The sequence below is a fragment of the Notamacropus eugenii genome, chromosome 4 (genome assembly GCF_028372415.1).
Source record: "Notamacropus eugenii isolate mMacEug1 chromosome 4, mMacEug1.pri_v2, whole genome shotgun sequence".
NCBI lineage: Eukaryota > Metazoa > Chordata > Mammalia > Diprotodontia > Macropodidae > Notamacropus > Notamacropus eugenii.
The window spans coordinates 374,354,102-374,366,798 of NC_092875.1; positions in this window are offsets into that span (position 1 = coordinate 374,354,102).

Genomic DNA, 12,697 nt, shown 5'->3' on the forward strand with positions numbered 1-12,697 from the left:
TACACTTTAAATATGAATTCTATGAATATGATGCATTTTCAATACTTGAGTTAAAATACTATTTTTAAGACCAGTATACAAGCAATTTCTTTGCTTTTTGTTAACTCCCATCTTTCTTGACTTTACCTAAATGATTTGATAAGGGGTGACCTCTACTTAGTCTTCTTTATTCCTTGGATTTTCATGGAACTAATCTTTCCTGCTTCTACTCCTATAGATTTGATTATTTATTTTCAACTTCTTTTGTTGAATTTTTAACCATGCCCTGACTATAAAACATGGTTGTTTTATAAAGCTCTGTGCTGAGATTTCTTGTCTCTTTATGCCTTCTCTTTTGAACTCATGGAATCCTACTATTATAAACTTGTGAGTATCCTTAGATTCTGAAGCAAAAGAGGACACCAAAGCTGCCTGAAGACTCTTAAATAGACAGTGATGGCTCTGGGTACAGTCTAGTGCAAAAAACTCCTTCCCCATTTTGTTAGCTAATTATAACTAGGAACAGAATGTCCAGACATGTACCATGTTTTCTTTACTTCCTTCCTCCCTTCCTTCCTTCCTTCCTTCCTCCCTTCCTCCCCTTCCTCCCTTCCTCCCTTCCTCCCTTCCTCCCTTCCTCCCCTTCCTCCCTTCCTTCCTTCCTTCCTTCCTTCCTTCCTTCCTTCCTTCCTTCCTTCCTCCCTTCCTCCCTTCCTCCCTTCCTCCCTTCCTCCCTTCCTCCCTCTTCTTCTTTCTTTCTTCTTCTTTCTTTCTTTCTTTCTTTCTTTCTTTCTTTCTTTCTTTCTTTCTTTCTTTTCTTTCTTCTTTCCTCTTTCCTTCTTTCTCTTTCTTTCCTTCTTTCTTTCTTCTTCTTTCTTTCTTTTGTTCTTTTGTTTCTTTCTTTCCTTTCTTTCCTTCTTCTTCATTCCTTCCTTCCTTCCTTCCTTCCTTCCTTCCTTCCTTCCTTCCTTCCTCCTTCCTTCCTTCCTTCCTTCCTTCCTTCCTTCCTTCCTTTCTTTCTTTTCTTTTCTTTCTTTCTTTCTCTTTCTTTCTTTTCTTTCTTTCTTTCTTTCTTTTCTTTCTTTCTTTCTTTCTTTCTTTCTTTCTCCATATCATTATTCTCCTGGAAGCCACCTTTCTAGAGACTTTAATGAGGAAAAATTACATTAACAAAGTAGGCTGACATGGTCTGTGTATCTGCCAGATATATCTAATTCATATTTCCATGATGAATTTCTATGTGGGTTGCATCAGCATGTTGAATACAGAGTGCTTTTTTCTTCTTGATTTTCAACTGAAAAGGAAAAATAATAGTGTAAAATTGTGGAAAGAGTGACAAAATTATAATTGATTCATTCTATTCAATTTGTATGCTATTCTTCAGCCAGTTACAACAAAATGCATATTCTTTTCCCCACATCATGGTTTTTTTATCTTGTTAGTACTATAAGCTTTTTATATTCAACTTCATTTTGTATAGATGATAAGTAAAGTTTGATTATGAACAACCTTAGACCTCTTATTTCTCATTCTATTGCTGTCCATGGTCCAATTGTTTTCAGTTCATACAAAAATAATAAAGAAAAATGCCTTTCAAACTTTCCCCAAATCCTTTGGGAGTAGACCCAGAAGGAACATATTATTAAAAAGGCATCTGGGATTTCACATCTATTGCGAAACTCAGCAAAATTCTGCACACAGCCACATGTGATCACACTACATTGCTTATGTCATGGCCCTGAAGGCCTGCATTAACTATGAGACTTGATAAGATCCCATGAGAGATAAGAAAAACTGGGATACAATTTTTTATTGATTTCCTCTGCGCTGTCTACTTTGGAACTTAAAATGCTTTTATTTCAATTAAAAGAACAACTTAAAACTAATCCACTGAAACCTTTTCTTCCTGAAAGGATTATTATAGAAGTATTTAGAGGTAAAATGGTTATTTTAAAAAAGATATCCCATTATGGAAGAAATATATTAAAAATACATTTTAACATATTGTTAAAAATAGCCTTGTTGAGAGTCAAAATAATCTTAGAGAAATTAATCATAGTGTTTTATTTATGCATTTCCTTTGAATTTATCACTTCCTTCTTTGTACTGTATTTACTTGAGTACATCTCTTTTCTTCTGTATCTGACTAAATTTAAGGTCAAGATAAGTGTCTACTCAAGTGAATTTGTTATTACATTGATTTGGCTCGTCTTCCAACAATGCAGATTACTACCCTTCTATGCTTGCCCCTCTTACGTATCGCTTTTTCATGTTTTTGCATAATTGTGCTACAAAGACACCCCATCTCTGCAGAGAGCATTGTCTTTTGCCTATGATATATGGGGTATACCAGTAGAGCCCTCTGTTATTTTCCTCTATTATTCTGAATTTTTTTTTTTTTACTACCCATCTAGTCTCCTCAATTAATTTTCAGGGCAGTTGCCCTATGGATAAAGGAAAATATCTTGTATCTCATCAATTATTTTGTGTTTGTATTATTGTAAGCATGACAATGTAGTTTGGCCTTAGTTTTTGGAATAAGTTCAGGGAAGGTCACATATTTAAAAAAAATAAGTATGTGATCATTCTCATTAGAATGCTATTTTAAAAAAACATTCTTACTTTAGAGTTTCTTAAAAATAAGTCCCCTTATTCCCCACCCAAGTAAATAGAAAATCAATTTGTTTACCTCCCAAAATCAACTTGTACAGTCTATTGAAAAAAATGAGATGTATGTGTCCATCTTCTATTTAATGGAGAGAAAAGTATTGAGTTCACTGAAAAAAGGTTTGAGGAATGATTATTGTCTGAGTTAGAAAGGCTCCATTCTTTATCCCTAATCAGTATAGAGATATTCTTCATGGACAAAAAGGTCAAAATAGAAGTAATTATAATATGATGTGCAAAATAATTTCACATGTTTTCTTTAACACACTTGTTCTTTGTTTATAAAAATTGACATATAAATTATTTAAAATTTGTAGTTTTGTATTAATTTTGAAATATTAACTATTATCTTACAAGAATGTTCCTGGTGTCATCTCCATAGGAATGGGCTTGTACAATTTACTTAACCTCTTTAAATCTCAATTTATCCATGTCACAATTTAATTATTAGGATGTCTTCAAGCTCTCAAAACTGTTTGCTTCTCTTTTTTCAAGGTTAAGATTTTTAAGTTAATAAATATGACCAAAATATTGTAATTCTTTTAAAAAAGCAGAAAAATTGAAATGTTGAAAAACGTAGTAATTTAAGCTTCATTATAACTTCCAGTAATGATTCAAATGTTGAATAAATTAGTAGGAATTCATGAAAGTCATAGTGGATTGAGGCCTAAGCCTTCTCTTCTCCTAAGGTTAAATTACTGGCCTACATTTTAAATCATTACTAGATATTTCTGTTCCAGTAAGCAAGACCACAAAGAGTGGCTTCAGTACACCTACAATACTCATTCCTTAGAGAAGAATTGATTTTTAAAAATCACTGCTAATGTTGTAATAAAGTAGCTATTGAAACTTTAAAAGAATAGAAGAACTTGTAGTGCTCTTTTTTTTTATTTTTAGCATGTAATAATATTTTAAACACATTTTTCAATCACATAGTGCATAATGAAGTCATTTATAAGAAATCATTGATTCATACACTTCTATATTACTGTCATTTCTGTATAATTGTTTTTCATTTTAATTCCCCATTTTCTTAAATTTGCTCTTTTACCAAAACCTTCTTATCTTCTTATGCATTTGATGTCAAAGAACGATCCTCTTTCTTTCTCTCTCTGGCTTAATTTTTAGTTACTCTCTTAACGTTCTCTTTGTCACATATTGTTACCTATCTTATTCTAAATCCAGACTATATTTGGTGCAGGCTTTGGACACTTACAAATCATTTTAGCAAAAACTACACTAGCATTTATAAGGGAAACGTAGCACTGAGCCAAGTACAACGAGGGAGAAAAGATAGTATGATTGCTTTGAACAGCTAGGTTGCTCATTGGATAGAGTATCTGACCTCAATTCAGTAAGCTTCATTTTACTGAGTTCAAATCTGGCTTCAGACATTTTCTAGTGGCGTGAAACTGGAGAAGTTGTTTAAGCCTGTTTGCCTCAGTTCCTCAACTATAAAATGGGTTGGACAAGGAAATGGCAAACCACTCCAGTATATTTGCAAAGAAACCTTCAAATGGGGTCACAGAAAGTAGGACACAACTGAACAATAACAAAAGTGTTCTAAGAAATTAACATATCTTGTAAGGATAACTGAATATTTTGTCTTATAGATAGGAAAGACTACCCACTCTTCAGAAAAAATACTTATATTCTCACAGATATTCATATCTAGATGTTATTGTTTTGGGGAATCATTGTATTCATGATATCAAATCCTGAAAGAATTATAGAGCATCCTAAAAGTATAAGATAACAACTCAAAAGATTTCAAACTACTTGCCGATGCATAAAAATGATGGAGAGTGCTAACTGTCTAGACTAGGATTATGAGTTTTGTGATAGGTCATGGGACTAGTGTATCAATTATTGTATATTGAAGAGATAATACTGACAGACAATGAATTGGGTACAAAATAGAATCAGAGGAAATGAATGGGCTGCATTGCATTTAGGAAACTGTGTTACACTTTCATTAGCTCAAGATACTTACAGAATCATGGAATGACAGAATTTGAGAATTAGAAGTGGACTGAGCAGCCAAATCCAATTCATACCCAAAAAGGATTCCCACAATAACATACCCCAAAAGTAGTTATTTAACCTGTGCTTCACAATATTCCATGAGGTGAAACCTATCATCTTTCTGGATAGTCCATTCTATTTTTACACAGCTCTTATTGATAGGATATTTTTCAGATGTTGATCCTAATTATTCGTTCTTTCAACACTTTCAGTTGTTTTTCTAAAAACTGAAAAAATAATCCCCAGGCCTTGAAAAATACATAATCTCTTTCTGTAGCTGCTGTTAGTTATATAAAAAAGTCAGCGTCTGATGAAGGTTTGAATGAGCCAGTACCTCTTTCAAATTCAGATTGCTGGCCCTTTAACACTCCAGGTCCCATTGCTTCATTCAGCAAAGAACATCATAAAAGACCACATAAACATGGAACATGGCACCAGTTACTCCTGGTTATGTACTCTCAGGCCACATAGGACAAGTTTTACAAACTCTTTCACAAGAAAACCCTTCAAATACTTGAAGAAAACAAAATACGTTTTTTCTCAAGATTTGTTTTAAGAAAAAAACATTCACAGTTGCTTCACCTTACTTTCCTATGACATGAACTCAAGGCTCTTTATTATCTGGTTGTCTTTTCCAGTTTATCATTGCCCTTTAACCATAGAATAATGGGCTGCATAGGATTCTTCTGATGAAGTCTTAGAAGGTTAAAATATAGTAAGGTTATCAACTACCTATTTCTGTGAGCTATGATCCTCTTACTTTACACAAGATTCCATTACTTGTTTTTGACTTCCACATCATACTGCGGATTTAGAAGTTTGCAATTTGCTAAAACATTAGTCATTTTCAGAGTCATTCTGTTTATGCCAAGATGACTTCAGAATTAATCTAACCCAACTCATATCTGAACAAGATTACTGTGTCACACAGAATTTATATTTCCAACATTCTTCTTTGCTTTCATGGCTTCCTTCAAGTTCCAACTCAAATCCTTCTTTATACCAGACGCTTTTTTCAATACTCTTAATTCTACTGCTCTCTGTTTATTATCTCTGCTTTATATTTGGTGCATACACAGTTGTTTACATGTCTGTCCCTGTAAACAGTGAGATCCTTGAAAGTAGAGACTCTCTTTTGCCTTTCTTGGTATCCCCTGTAGTTAGCACAGTGCCTGACACATTGTAAACCCTTAATAAATGATTATTGACTGACTAACTAGAACAAAGAATTGGCATTTAATTGAGTACAAAGGCTCAAAATAAGCTGAGGATGGCAAGGATAATTGAGGAGAAGTTATGGGACAAAATGCAGTTGTTATTGTTTTATGTTTTTGTTCTTTTTTTAAAGTTTTGCTTTGTTTTGTTTTACAAAGGCCATGTTGGGGGGAATGATAAAGATCAAATAAGGCACAAGACTGCTAAGTAGGGTGGCTCAGACAATCAATTCTGGTAAAAGATCTATTGAATTCTGATCTTCCTTGTTTTTCTTTCTGTTTGTTCTCTTTATTTTCTTTTGATTAGCTTCTCCTCATACTATAGTTTCTTTAATTTTTCTTTCATAGTGTCTTTCAAAGCCATTTCACAAAACTGTTTTCATGCTGTCTTCCTCATTGCATTGTGAACTTCTTTTTCTTTTCTTTGTATCTTCAGCTCTTACCAAAGTGAGTTGCACAAAACAGACCCATAATAAACATTCTTTGATCAGCTGGCTTGCTGTGGGTTGTATGATCCTAGTCTCTTGATTTTCTTTCTTTTTTCTGTACCTTGATGCATTTCATAACCCATTTTGAAGATTGAATATAACATGCATTCCTTAATACTTAATACTTTTAATTCAAAATAGAATTTTAATAGGCTTATGAGACAAATCCTAAGTGTTTACAATTCCTTTGTAATAAATATGAAAACATTTGAGAAGTAACTATTAAAATAAGTAATTAGCACAGATTATAATTATACAGCAACCTTTCTTTCTGTAACTTACTGCAAAGTGGCATAAATTCGATATGTCAATTTCAGACTAGAGTAGGTAATAGTAATACTTAGTTTACATTTTTAAATTTTCCATTAACTTTTATGCCAATATTACAAAATCTAGATATTTTATTTCTTCCTTATGGGAACTATTAATTTTATAATTTATAGAAAATTGACTACAAAAATACCAAAAATCCAACTGAGCAAAACATTTGTATAATTGTGATTCAGTTTTAGAAACACCATTTGAAAAAAAAAATATTGAATCACTTGACCTAATCTAATAATGCTATTACTACTACTATTGAATAGTTGACATTTACATAGTGTTAACTTTGTTCTGGGCACTGAGTTAAGAATTTTGCAATTATTATCTCATTTTATCCTCACAATAATCTTGGAATGTAGATATGATATTTATATCCATTTTCAGTTAAAGAGACTGAGGCGAACAGAGCTTAAATTACTTGCTGACCATCATAAAGTATGAGGTGAAATTGAAATTAGGTCTTCCTGACTCCAAGCATGGCACTCTATCCATTATGGCACATAATTGTCCCAAATGCAAAATAATAATTGAAATGAATGTGTTAAACAAAATGGAACATTGTGTGTGTGTGTGTGTGTGTGTGTGTGTGTGTGTGTGTGTGTGTGTGTGTGTGTAATAAGCCAACATTGGATTACTTTTGGAGAAAAAAAGTTTCTGTGGTTTCATCGGTGTTAGGAAATTCCTGTGTTAAAAATTCCATTAATAATGTGAGTTGGAAACCCATATGAAATTTACAGTTTGAGGATGGTGCTTTAGTCACTAAAATGTCAAATGACTTACCCAGGGCATTGCTGCTACTATTCATCTGAGATAGGACTTGAGTTATAACTTCCTGACTCTAAAATTCAGTCCTACATATAGTATGCCATAATTTTAAACTATTCTATTTTCTTTAAATTGATTTAGTCTTCATATGAATCATTTGACTATTCAGAACCATACTAGAACAGAGAGTTCAATGGACTTGAAAGAAAAATCATAGGGCTCAATTTGGCTATCAGACTTAACAACTTTGTGACCTTTGTAACCCCTCTCAATCTCAATTTCCTGTTTTTAAAAAGTGGAGAAATAGTAACAGTTACACTAATTCACAGAGTTATAAGTAAATAACTTGAGAACCAATAAAATTCTATACAAATATTACTTATTATTAATGATCGTGTTATAACAGATTGCCTCTAAGAAATTAGAAATTTCTATCGAAAAATAATAATTCACCCAACTAATGTGAAATGCAAAACTATAATTCTATTATCCACCCAAATTAATAATAAAAAGTATTTCAAAATATGAAATAAGTGAAGATTAGTTGGTATAATTATAATTCTATAAATCACTGATAAATTCTTCTTGAATATATAAGTATGTAATCAATTATATTTCTATAACCATCTTAGGCTATTTTTTTCCCTTCATAACAATTCTGTAGTACTGCAAATATTATTATCCTTATTTTGTAGATGAGATATTCAGAGAGTTTAATTGACTTGCCCATGGCAGTACAGCTAATAAATGTTAGACTTTAAATCCAGAACACTTTTACTTATACCACACTGCCCTCTCTCTGAATGTAGCAGAGAAAAAAAAAAACACTCAAAATATTCTAGAGGAGCATTCAGGGGAAAATGATAATTATATGATTATATTCCAAATTTTCAATCTTTGCAATCACTGCTATTGTGCTTCTATTATTTTTTTAATTTTCTGGAAGAATGGGAGAAGAGGTAACATCACAAGCCACAGAGTTTTTATAGGCCTTTAGAAGAATAGCTGACCATTTGCATTTTTAAGGCAATCTGGGGTTACATCTTGGATGTAATACTGGATACAATATTGGATACAATAGATGAGAATGTGGCTCTATTTAATAATAAAATGCAGCACCAGAAGGTGTTTTCTTCTTAAATTGAATTTAAGATACTTGTTAAACTATGTGACCCTTTGAAAGTTACTTAACCTCAGTCTGCCTCAGTTTCTTCAACTACAAATGGGGGATAATAAAATTATCTACTTCATAAAATTGTTCTGAAAATCAATTTAGATAAAATTTGTAAAGTACTTAAGACAATTCTTGACACATAGTAGGCACTTAATAAAACCTGATCCTCATCTTCTTACTCTTCTTCTTTGAACCTCCTTTACTATACACTGCAGGGTTTGTTTCTCAGTAAATGATTATTGAATTGATAGCAATCTTATACCTTGCAGTTTTTATTCCAAGTTTGAATAGTTATATGATTTGGACTTTATAGAAAAGAATACATATGACATAATCATAGCATTTTAGAGGTAATACTAAGCTTAGGTATCACTTCTTACTTTACAGATGAGGAAAATGAGGCATACATAAATTATCCTCTTTACCCAATGTCATGCAGCTAGTCAATGGAAGAACTAACTAAATTCCAGATTTTCTTTTCTTCTGCCCTTCCAGAACCAAACAATTGTTTCTAGTGTATTGATTGCCATTCATCTAAATGTGTTTTTAAAATCAAATCTCTTTTGTGTGTTTTTCAAAATGACTATTTTATTTGAAGATGCATGTGCTGTGTGTTACTTTTTATTAGTGATATTTTAAAAGCTATACTACCATGCTTTTAAAGGTAGTCATTGTAGGCCAAGATGGTGAAGTAAAAGCACAGACTTGTTAGAGCTGTCTTCGAAGCCCAGCCAAATATCTATAAAAAATTACTCTAAATGAATTCTGCAGCTGCAGAACCCACAGAATGCTGGAGTGAAGCAAATCTCCAGCTTGAGACAGCCTGAAAATTCTGTCTGTAACATTGTCCTGGGAGTACAGAACAGTTCAGCATGGGTTGCACAGACATAGATGGGATGTGAGCAGGCTTGGGGTCAGGGAACTGAATCTTTAGCATCTCTGGAGGTTTCCAGACTTCACAACCCCAAAACTCCAAGGACAAACTGGAACGTCAGTGGAAAAATCTGTGGGAAGTGTGGGAGAGAATAGCACAGTCTAGCACCAGTACTGGGGCCATGGAGGTGGTGAAGGAGCCTGTGGCAGTAGCAACAGAGCCAGGGATAGCAGTAATGGCAGTTTGTATTTCTGGAGCTCTAGGTCCATGGATTGGGGGAGATCTAGTACTAGACAGTACAGCTTCCCTAACCTCCATTGAAAGCAGAGAATTAACCTTGAGAAAGAGCTCAAAAGTCAAATAAATGGCTAGGGGAAATGATAAAAAACTAGAAAAAAATCAGAATTTAGAATCTTACTTTGGCAAGAAGGAAGACTCAAATACACAAACAGAAGAACACAACAAAGTCAAAACTTCTACATCCAAAGACTGCAAGAAAAATATGAATTTGTCTGGAAAAGTTCAAAAAGGGTTTTGAAAATCAAGTGAGAGAAGTACAGCAAAAATTTGGAAGAGAAATGAATGTGATGCATGAAAATCATGAAAAACCAGAGGACCCAAAATATGCTGAGGAAAATAACACTTTAAAAATAGACTAACCCAAATGACAAAAGAGATCCAAAAAGTCAACAAGGAGAAGAATGCCTTAAAAAGTAGAATTGGCAAGATGGAAAAGGAGGTCCAAAAGCTCACTTAAGAAAATAATTCTGTTAAGATTAGAATAGAGCAGATGGAAGCTAAGGATTTTATGAAAGATCAAGAAATTACAAAACAAAAGCAAAGGAATGAGAAAATAGCAGACAATGTGAAATATCTCATTGGAAATCCAACTGACCCAGAAAATAGGTCCAGGAGAGACAATTTAAAAATTATGGGACTACCTGAAAGCCATGAACCAGAAAAGAACCTAGACATCATCTTTCAAGAATTTATCAAGGAAAACTGCACTGATGTTCTAGAATCAGAAGGTGAAATAGATCTGAAAGAACCCACCAATTGCCTACCAAAAGAGATCCAGAAAAGAAGCTCTTAAGAATCTTGTCTTCAAAGTCTAGAGTTCCCAGGTTAAGGAGAAAATATTGCAATCAGCCAGAAAGAAACAATTTGAGTATTGTGAAAATACAGTCAGGATAATTCAAGATCTAGCAGCTTCTACATTAAGGGCTCAAAGGGCTTGGAATATGATATTCTGGAAGTCAGAGGAACTAGGATCAAAATTCAGAATCATCTACTCAGCCAAACTGAGCATAATACTTCAGGGTAAAAAAATGGGAAATGAGCAGAGCTGAATAGAAAATTTGACTTTCATACACAAGAATCAAGAGAAGCATGAAAAGGTAAACAGGAAAGAGAAATCAGAAGTGAATTCTAAAGTTGAACTGTTTACATTCCTACATGGAAAGATGATATTTGTAACTCTTGAGACTTTTCTCAGTATTAAGGTAGTTGGAGGGATTATAAACATAGATGGAGGGCACAGGATGAGTTGAATATGAAGGAATGATATCAAAAAAATAAAACTAAGGGATGAGAGAGTAATATATTGGGAGAAGAAAGGAAGAAATAAAATAGAGTAAATTATCTTACATAAAAGAGGCAATAAATATCTTTTTCAATGGAGGGGAAGATAGGGGAGCTAAAAGGGAAAGAGTGAACCTAATTCTCATTGGATGTGGCTTAAGGAGGAAATAATACGCACATTCAATTTGTTATGAAAATCTATTTTATGCTACAGGACAGTAGGCAGGGGTGGGGGATAATAGAAGGAAGGGCAAATGGGAGGAGGGCGTAATTTGAAGTCAATACTTTTGAGGAGGAACAGAGTCAAAAGAGAGAATAGGATAAATGAGGGGGTAAAATAGAATGGAGGGAAATATAATTAGCCTTTCACAACATGACTGTTATAGAAGTGTTTTGCATAACTATATAATTGCATAACTACATGTGTAGAATGTATATCAAATTGCTTGGGGGATGTGTGGGGAGGGAGAAAGGGAGAAAAGTTCTAAACTCAAAGTTTTAAAAACAAATGTTAAAAATTGTTTTTCCATGCAACTGGGAAATAAGATATACAGGTAATGGGGTATAGAAATTTAACTTGCCCTCCAAGAATATAGAGGGGATGGGAATAAGAGAAGGGAGGTGTCTGACAGAAGGGAGGGCAGATTGGGGAAAGGAATAATCTGAATGCACGCTGTCTTGGGGTGGGCGTAGATGTGAGAAGGGGAGAAAATTGGAACTCAAAATCTTATGGAAATGATTGTTGAAAACTAAAAATAAATGTATTTTTAAAATAAATGTAGCCATTGTAAACAACATAAGAAACATATTTTGTTTTAAACGGAATAATTGATTGATATATGACACTCTATAAACCCTTGAAGGATTCTTCCCATACACAGGAAAACTAGAAGGCTGTTATGACAAAATTTAGGAAAATCCTTCTCGTATCTTTTATGGAAACATTGGAAAGTCTGAGGATGCCAAGGGAAACTTTAGGGTAGTTGGAGCCAAACTAAAGTCCTTGTAAATTGTTTTTGTTTTTTTGAAAGTAAGGAGCTTTCCTTTGTCTCTGATTCTGACAAAATGTTATTTATGCTGGACTGAGGCTGCTCTTTATTCTTTCTTCTCTGGTAAGCAGATGTGGACCTTAAAAATAGAATTCAGTCCCAAATTGGACATTGGGTCTTTAAATCTCAAACACCTGTGTTTCTAAACACTCTTTTGCCAAAACTTTTTTCTTCACAACATCTCTCATGTATGCAACTGTCTCTCCTCTGATATTGTTATAAATCTCATCATCTCACAATTGGTTGTCCATTTCCCAACTCTGTGCTTTCTTACTGGCTAGAAAGATCTTCCTCCTCATGTCTACCTCCTGCATTCCCTCATCACTTTGCCAAGTCCCAATTAATGCAGAACCTTTTGCCATTTTGCCCTACTGTTAATGCCTTCTCTCTGAGATTATCTCCCATTTGTTCTGTCTATATGTTGTATATGCATATTTGTTTGAAATTTGTTTCTGCCAGTAGACTGTAAGTTTATTGAAAACAGTGGCCATGCTTTTGCTTGTCTTTGTATCTACTGTGTTTATTACAGGGCCTGGTACATACTGAATGCTTGAAAT